The sequence below is a fragment of the Arachis hypogaea genome, chromosome 3 (genome assembly GCF_003086295.3).
Source record: "Arachis hypogaea cultivar Tifrunner chromosome 3, arahy.Tifrunner.gnm2.J5K5, whole genome shotgun sequence".
Taxonomy (NCBI): Eukaryota; Viridiplantae; Streptophyta; class Magnoliopsida; order Fabales; family Fabaceae; genus Arachis; species Arachis hypogaea.
The window spans coordinates 62,439,008-62,446,537 of record NC_092038.1 but is presented as its reverse complement, the minus strand read 5'-3'; the positions used below and the strand labels follow the sequence as shown (position 1 = coordinate 62,446,537).

At 41.0% G+C, this 7,530-nt stretch overlaps 1 non-coding gene across 1 annotated transcript; it reads left to right on the top strand.

The window, feature by feature from the left end:
- Positions 1–6,590: 6,590 nt before the first annotated feature.
- LOC112792986 (small nucleolar RNA R71) lies at positions 6,591–6,698 on the top strand. The gene has a single exon (XR_003197701.1). It is a non-coding gene; the product is annotated as a small nucleolar RNA R71 (small nucleolar RNA).
- Positions 6,699–7,530: the final 832 nt, after the last annotated feature.

The window sequence follows — 7,530 nt, the reverse complement described above, 5'->3', positions numbered from 1 at the left end:
ATGGCTATGGCTATGTGAGATTTGGATGCTGTAAGGAACGAACGCTTGTTTTACTTGTGAGGAATCTGGACACCCAGCTAGAATCCACCCAAGAAAAATTTGCTTGGAATCCAGTGTGAACCAAACAACAAGGCCGAGGTTTACTTCCAGATTCTGGGGAGCTTTTCAAAAAGCATTGGGGACAGAATTGCATATGAGTACATCATACCATCCTCAGACAGACAAACAATCAGAATAGACAATCCAGACATTAGGAGACATGCTAAGATCTTGTGTGATGGATAACCAAGGCAGTTGGGATAAACATTTGCCGTTGCTCGAGTTCGTCTACAACAAGAGTTACCAACAAAGTATCGGGATGGCACCATATGAAGCTCTCTACGGAAGAAGATGTCAGACACCATTAAGTTGGAATGATGATGGAGAAGCTAGTGTCTTAGGTCCAGACTTAAAGCAAGAAACTATCGAGAAGATAAAGGAGACTCGTCAGAAGATCCAGACAACACAAAGCCGTCAAAAGATCTATGCCGATAATAGACGTATACCCTTAGTGTTTAGTGAGGGAGACCATGTCTTTCTAAAAGTAACCCTGACTACTGGAATAGGTAGAGCCCTTAAGACTAAAAAGCTTAACCCTCGATAAATAGGACCTTTCCGAATACTTAAAAGAGTTGGTCTAGTAGCTTATTAGGTAGCCCTTCCTCCATACCTGCCAAATCTTCATGATGTTTTCATGTCTCGAAACTTAAGAAATATATTCCCAATGAGAGTCACATTTTACAACCAGAGACAGTACAGTTACGAAACAATTTGACATATCAAGCATCACCAGTTCAGATCGTAGAAAGAAGTGAGAAGCAGCTAAGAGGCAAAATTGTTCGTTTAGTCAAAGTAGCTTGGGGACAAAGAGGAGGAGAAGAGCACATCTGGGAACTGAAAGATAAGATGAAAGCTGATTACCCGCATATATTCTCAGGTAACTGAAATTTTGGGGGCAAAATTTTCTTTTAGGAGGGTAGAATGTAACAACCTCGATTTTCGAGTACGCTGGTGCACGAAATTGTGATCATCAATGGCGCCATCAACATGGTTCGCTCAATTGTAATCTCAACTCTTTATCACAACTTTGCACAACTAACCAGCAAGTGCACTAGGTCGTCCAAGTAATAAACCTTACGCGAGTAAGGCTCGATCCCACGGAGATTGTTGGTATGAAGCAAGCTATGGTCATCTTGTAAATCTCAGTTAGGCAGATTCAAATGGTTATGGATGATTTATGAATAAAGCATAAAATAAAGATAGAGATACTTATGCAGTTCATTGGTGAGAATTTCAGATAAGCGTATGGAGATGCTTTGTCCCTTCCGTCTCTCTGCTTTCCTAATGTCTTCATCCAATCCTTCTTACTCCTTTCCATGGCAAGCTGTATGTTGGGCATCACCGTTGTCAATGGCTACAGTCCCGTCTTCTCAGTGAAAATGTTCAACGCGCTCTGTCACAGCACGGATAATCATCTATCGGTTCTCAATCAGGTTGGAATAGAATCCAGTGATTCTTTTGCGTCTGTCACTAACGCCCAGCCTTCAGGAGTTTGAAGCTCGTCACAGTCATTCAATCCTTGAATCCTACTCAGAATACCACAGACAAGGTTTAGACCTTCCGAATTCTCTTGAATGCCGCCATCAATTCTAGCTTATACCACGAAGATTCTGATTAAGGAATCCAAGAGATAAACATTCAAGCCTTGTTTGCTAGTAAAACAGACGTGGTTGTCAGGCACGTGTTCATAAGTGAGAATGATGATGAGCGTCACATAATCATCACATTCATCATGTTCTTGGGTGCGAATGAATATCTTAGAACAAGAATGAGCTGAATTGAATAGAAGAACAATAGTAATTGCATTAATACTCGAGGTACAGCAGAGCTCCACACCTTAATCTATGGTGTGTAGAAACTCCACCGTTGAAAATACATAAGAACAAGGTCTAGGCATGGCCGAATGGCCAGCCTCCCAAAGAGGGTTCAATCACAAAAACATGATCGAAAGATGTCAAATATAATAGCAAAAGGTCCTATTTCTAGTGAACTAGTAGCTTAGGGTTTACAAAGATGAGTAAATGACATAAAAATCCACTTCCGGACCCATTTGGTGTGTGCTTGGGCTGAGCATTGAAGCTTTCATATGTAGAGACTTTTCTTGGAGTTAAACGCCAGATTTTGTGCCAGTTTGGGCGTTTAACTCCCATTCTTGTGCCAGTTCCGGCGTTTTACGCCAGAATTCTTGAGCTGACTTGGAACCCCTGTTTAGGCCATCAAATCTCGGGCAAAGCCCAGGATGGACTATTATACATTGCTGGAAAGCCCAGGATGTCTACTTTCCAACGCAATTGAGAGCACGCCAATTGGGCTTTTGTAGCTCCAGAAAATCCACTTCGAGTGCAGGGAGGTCAGAATCCAACAGCATCTGCAGTCCTTTTCAGCCTCTGAATCAGATTTTTGCTTTGGTCCCTCAATTTCAGCCAGAAAATACCTGAAATCACAGAAAAACACACAAACTCATAGTAAAGTCCAGAAAAGTAAATTTTAACTAAAAACTAATAAAAATATAATAAAAACTAACTAAAACATACTAAAAACATACTAAAAACAATGTCAAAAAGCGTATAAATTATCCGCTCATCACAACACCATACTTAAATTGTTGCTTGTCCCCAAGCAACTAAAAATCAAATAAGATAAAAAGAAGAGAATATGCAATGAATTCCAAAAACATCTATGAAGATCAGTATTAATTAGATGAGCGGGGCTTTTAGCTTTTTACCTCTGAACAGTTTTGGCATCTCACTCTATCCTTTGAAATTCAGAATGATTGGCTTCTATAGGAACTCAGAATCCAGATAGTGTTATTGATTCTCCTAGTTAAGTATGATGATTCTTGAACACAGCTACTTTATGAGTCTTGGCCGTGGCCCAAAGCACTCTGTCTTCCAGTATTACCATCGGATACATACATGCCACAGACACATAACTGGGTGAACCTTTTCAGATTGTGACTCAGCTTTGCTAGAGTCCCCAATTAGAGGTGTCCAGGGTTCTTAAGCACACTCTTTTTGCCTTGGATCATGACTTTGTTTTTACCCTTGCCTTTTGGCTTTTTTTTTTCTGCTTGCTTTCTCTCTCTCTTTTTTTTGTATTCACTGCTTTTTCTTGCTTCAAGAATCATTTTTATGATTTTTCAGATCCTCAGTAACATGTCTCCTTTTTTCATCATTCTTTCAAGAGCCAACATTCATGAACAACAAATTCAAAAGACATATGCACTGTTCAATCATACATTCAGAAGTCAAAGTATTGCCACCACATCAAAATAATTAATCTGTTATAAAATTCAAAATTCATGAAATTCTTCTCTTTTTCAATTAAGAACATTTTTCATTTAAGAAAGGTGATGGATTCATAGGACATTCATAACTTTAAGGCATAGACACTAAGACACTAATGATCATAAGACACAAACATAGATAAACATAAGCATGAAAATTCAAAAAATAGAAAAATAAAGAACAAGGAGATTAAAGAACGGGTCCACCTTAGTGATGGCGGATTGTTCTTCCTCTTGAAGATCTTATGGAGTGCTTGAGCTCCTCAATGTCTCTTCCTTGCCTTTGTTGCTCCTCTCTCGTGATTCTTTGATCTTCTCTAATTTCGTGGAGGGGAATGGAATGTTCTTGGTGATCCGTGCATTAGCATAGAACTCTTGAACCATTAAGATTCCGACTTGTTGAATGGGGTTGGTAAGAACTTCCCAACCTCTTCTTCGGATCTCATGTCGGATCTCCGGATATTCACTCTTTTTGAGTTTGAAAGGGACCTCGGGGATCACCATCTTCATGGCCACAACTTCATAGAAGTGGTCTTGATGCACCCTTGAGATGAATCTCTCCATCTCCCATGACTCAGAGGTGGAAGCTTTTGCCTTCCCTTTCCTCTTTCTAGAGGTTTCTCCGGCTTTAGATGCCATAAATGGTTATGGAAAAACAAAAAGCAATGCTTTTACCACACCAAACATAGAAGGTTTTCTCGTCCTCGAGCAAAAGAAGAAAGTAGAGAGTAAAAGAAGAAGAAATAGAGGAGATTGAGGTGGCTTTGTGGTTCGGCCAAGGGGAAGAAGTAGTGTTTAGGTTGTGTGAAAATGAAGGAGTGAAGATGGGTTTATATAGGAGTGGAGAAGGGTTGTATGGTTTCGCCATTATGGGTGGGTTTGGGAGGGAAAGTGGTTTGAATTTGAATGGTGAGGTATGTGGGGTTTTATGAAGGATGGATGTGAGTGGTGAAGAGAATAGTGGGATTTGATAGGTGAGGGGTTTTTTGGGGAAGAGGTGTTAAGGTGATTGGTGGATGGGTGAATAAGAGAGAGAGTGGTGGGGTAGGTGGGGATCCTGTGGGGTCCACAGATCCTGAGGAGTCAAGGAAAATTTATCCCTGCACCAAGTGGCGAGCAAAAATGCTCATTCTACCAATTCTGGCATTAAACGCCGGGCTGGTGCCCATTTCTGGCGTTTAACGCCAGCTTCTTGCCCCTTCCTGGCATTTAACGCCAGTCTGATGCCCCTTTCTGGTGTTAAACGCCCAGAATGATGCCAGACTGGGCGTTAAACGCCCATTTGCTGCCTTTACTGGCGTTTAAACGCCAGCAAGTTTTCCTCCAGGGTGTGCTATTTTTCTTTCTATTTTTCATGCTATTTTTGCTTTTTCAATTGATTTTGTGACTTCCCATGATCATCAACCTATAGAAAACATAAAATAACAAAAGGAAAATAGATAAATATAACATTGGGTTGCCTCCCAACAAGCGCTTCTTTAATGTCATTAGCTTGACAGTGGGCCCTCATGGAGCCTCACAGATACTCAGAGCAATGTTGGAACCTCCCAACACCAAACTTAGAGTTTGAATGTGGGGGTTCAACACCAAACTTAGAATTTGGTTGTGGCCTCCCAACACCAAACTTAGAGTTTGACTGTGGGGGCTCTGTTTGACTCTGTTTTGAGGGAAGCTCTTCATGCTTCCTCTCCATGGTTACAAAGGGGTATCCTTGAGCCTTAAACACGAAGGATTCTTCATTCACTTGAATGATCAATTCTCCTCTGTCAACATCAATCACAACCTTTGCTGTGGCTAGGAAGGGTCTACCAAGGATGATGGATTCATCCATGCACTTCCTAGTCTCTAGGACTATAAAATTAGCTGGGATGTAATGGTCTTTAACTTTTACTAGAACATCCTCTACAAGTCCATAAGCTTGTTTTCTTGAATTGTCTGCCATCTCTAGTGAGATTCTTGCAGCTTGCACCTCAAAGATCCCTAACTTCTCCATTACAGAGAAAGGCATGTGATTTATGCTTGACCCTAGGTCACACAGAGCCTTCTCAAAGGTCATGGTGCCTATAATACAAGGTATTGAGAACTTCCCAGGGTCCTGTCTCTTTTGAGGTAATTTCTGCCTAGTCAAGTCATCCAGTTCTTTGGTGAGCAAAGCGGGTTCATCCTCCCAAGTCTCATTACCAAATAACTTGTCATTTAGCTTCATGATTGCTCCAAGGTACTTAGCAACTTGCTCTTCAGTGAAATCTTCGTCCTCTTCAGAGGAAGAATACTCATCAGAGCTCGTGAATAGCAGAAGTAAATCCAATAGAATCTCTATGGTCTCAGTGTGAGCCTCAGATTCCCATCGTTCCTCATTAGGGAACTCATTGGAGGCCAGTGGACGTCCATTGAGGTCTTCCTCAGTGGCGTTCACTGCCTCTTCCTCCTCTCCAAATTTGGCCATGTTGATGGCCTTGCACTCTCCTTTTGGATTCTCTTCTGTATTGCTTGGAAGAGTACTAGGAGGGAGTTCATTAACTTTCTTACTCAGCTGACCCACTTGTGCCTCCAAGTTTCTAATGGAGGACCTTGTTTCAGTCATGAAACTTTGAGTGGTTTTGATTAGATCAGAGACCATGGTTGCTAAGTCAGAGTGGCTCTGCTTAGAATTCTCTGTCTGTTGCTGAGAAGATGATGGAAAAGGCTTGCCATTGCTAAACCTGTTTCTTCCACCATTATTGTTATTGAAACCTTGTTGAGGTCTCTGTTGATCCTTCCAGGAGAGATTTGGATGATTTCTCCAAGAAGGATTATAGGTGTTTCCAAAAGGTTCTCCCATGTAATTCACCTCTTCCATTGAAGGGTTCTCAGGATCATAAGCTTCTTCTTCAGATGAAGCATCCTTAGTACTTCCTGGTGCAGCTTGCATTCTAGACAGACTTTGAGAAATCATATTGACTTGCTGAGTCAATATTTTATTCTGAGCCAGTATGGCATTCAGAGTATCAATCTCAAGGACTCCTTTCTTCTGATTCGTCCCATTGTTCACAGGATTCCTTTCAGAAGTGTACATGAATTGGTTATTTGCAACCATTTCAATGAGTTCTTGAGCTTCTGCAGGCGTCTTCCTCAGATGAAGAGATCCTCCAGCAGAGCTATCCAATGACATCTTGGACAGTTCAGACAGACCATCATAGAAGATACCTATAATGCTCCATTCAGAAAGCATGTCAGAAGGACACTTTCTGATCAATTGTTTGTATCTTTCCCAAGCTTCATAGAGGGATTCACCTTCCTTCTGTCTGAAGGTTTGGACTTCCACTCTAAGCTTACTCAATTTTTGAGGTGGAAAGAACTTTGCCAAGAAGGCATTGACTAGCTTTTCCCAAGAGTTCAGGCTTTCTTTAGGTTGTGAGTCCAACCATATCCGAGCTCTGTCTCTTACAGCAAAAGGGAATAGAATAAGTCTGTAGATCTCAGGTTCAACCCCATTAGTCTTGACAGTGTCACAGATTTGCAAGAACTCAGCTAAAAACTGATGAGTATCTTCCAATGGAAGTCCATGGAACTTGCAGTTCTTTTGCATTAGAGAAATTAATTGAGGCTTAAGCTCAAAGTTGTTTGCTCCAATGGCAGGGATAGAGATGCTTCTCCCATAGAAGTCGGGAGTAGGTGCAGTAAAGTCACCCAGCTTCCTTGCATTGCTGGTATTGTTGTTGTTTTCGGCTGCCATGTCTTCTTCTTTGAAGATTTCTGTTAGGTCCTCTACAGAGAATTATGCTTTAGCTTCTCTTAGCTTTCGCTTCAAGGTCCTTTCAGGTTCAGGGTCAGCTTCAACAAGAATGCCTTTGTCTTTGCTCCTGCTCATATAAAAGAGAAGAGAACAAGAAAGTATGGAATCCTCTATGTCACAGTATAGAGATTCCTTGAGGTGTCAGAGGAAAAGAAGAATAGAAGGAGTAGGTAGAAGAATTTGAACTTATCAAGAGGGATAGAGTTCGAATTGTGCATTGAGGAGGAGTGTTAGTCCATAAGTAGAAGGATGTGAGAAGAGGGGAAGAATTTTTGAAATTAAAGTAAAAGATTTTTAAAAGAATTTTGAAAATTGATTGATGATTTTCGAAAACTAAGAGTGGGAAAGAAATTAAGTGATTTTTGAAAAA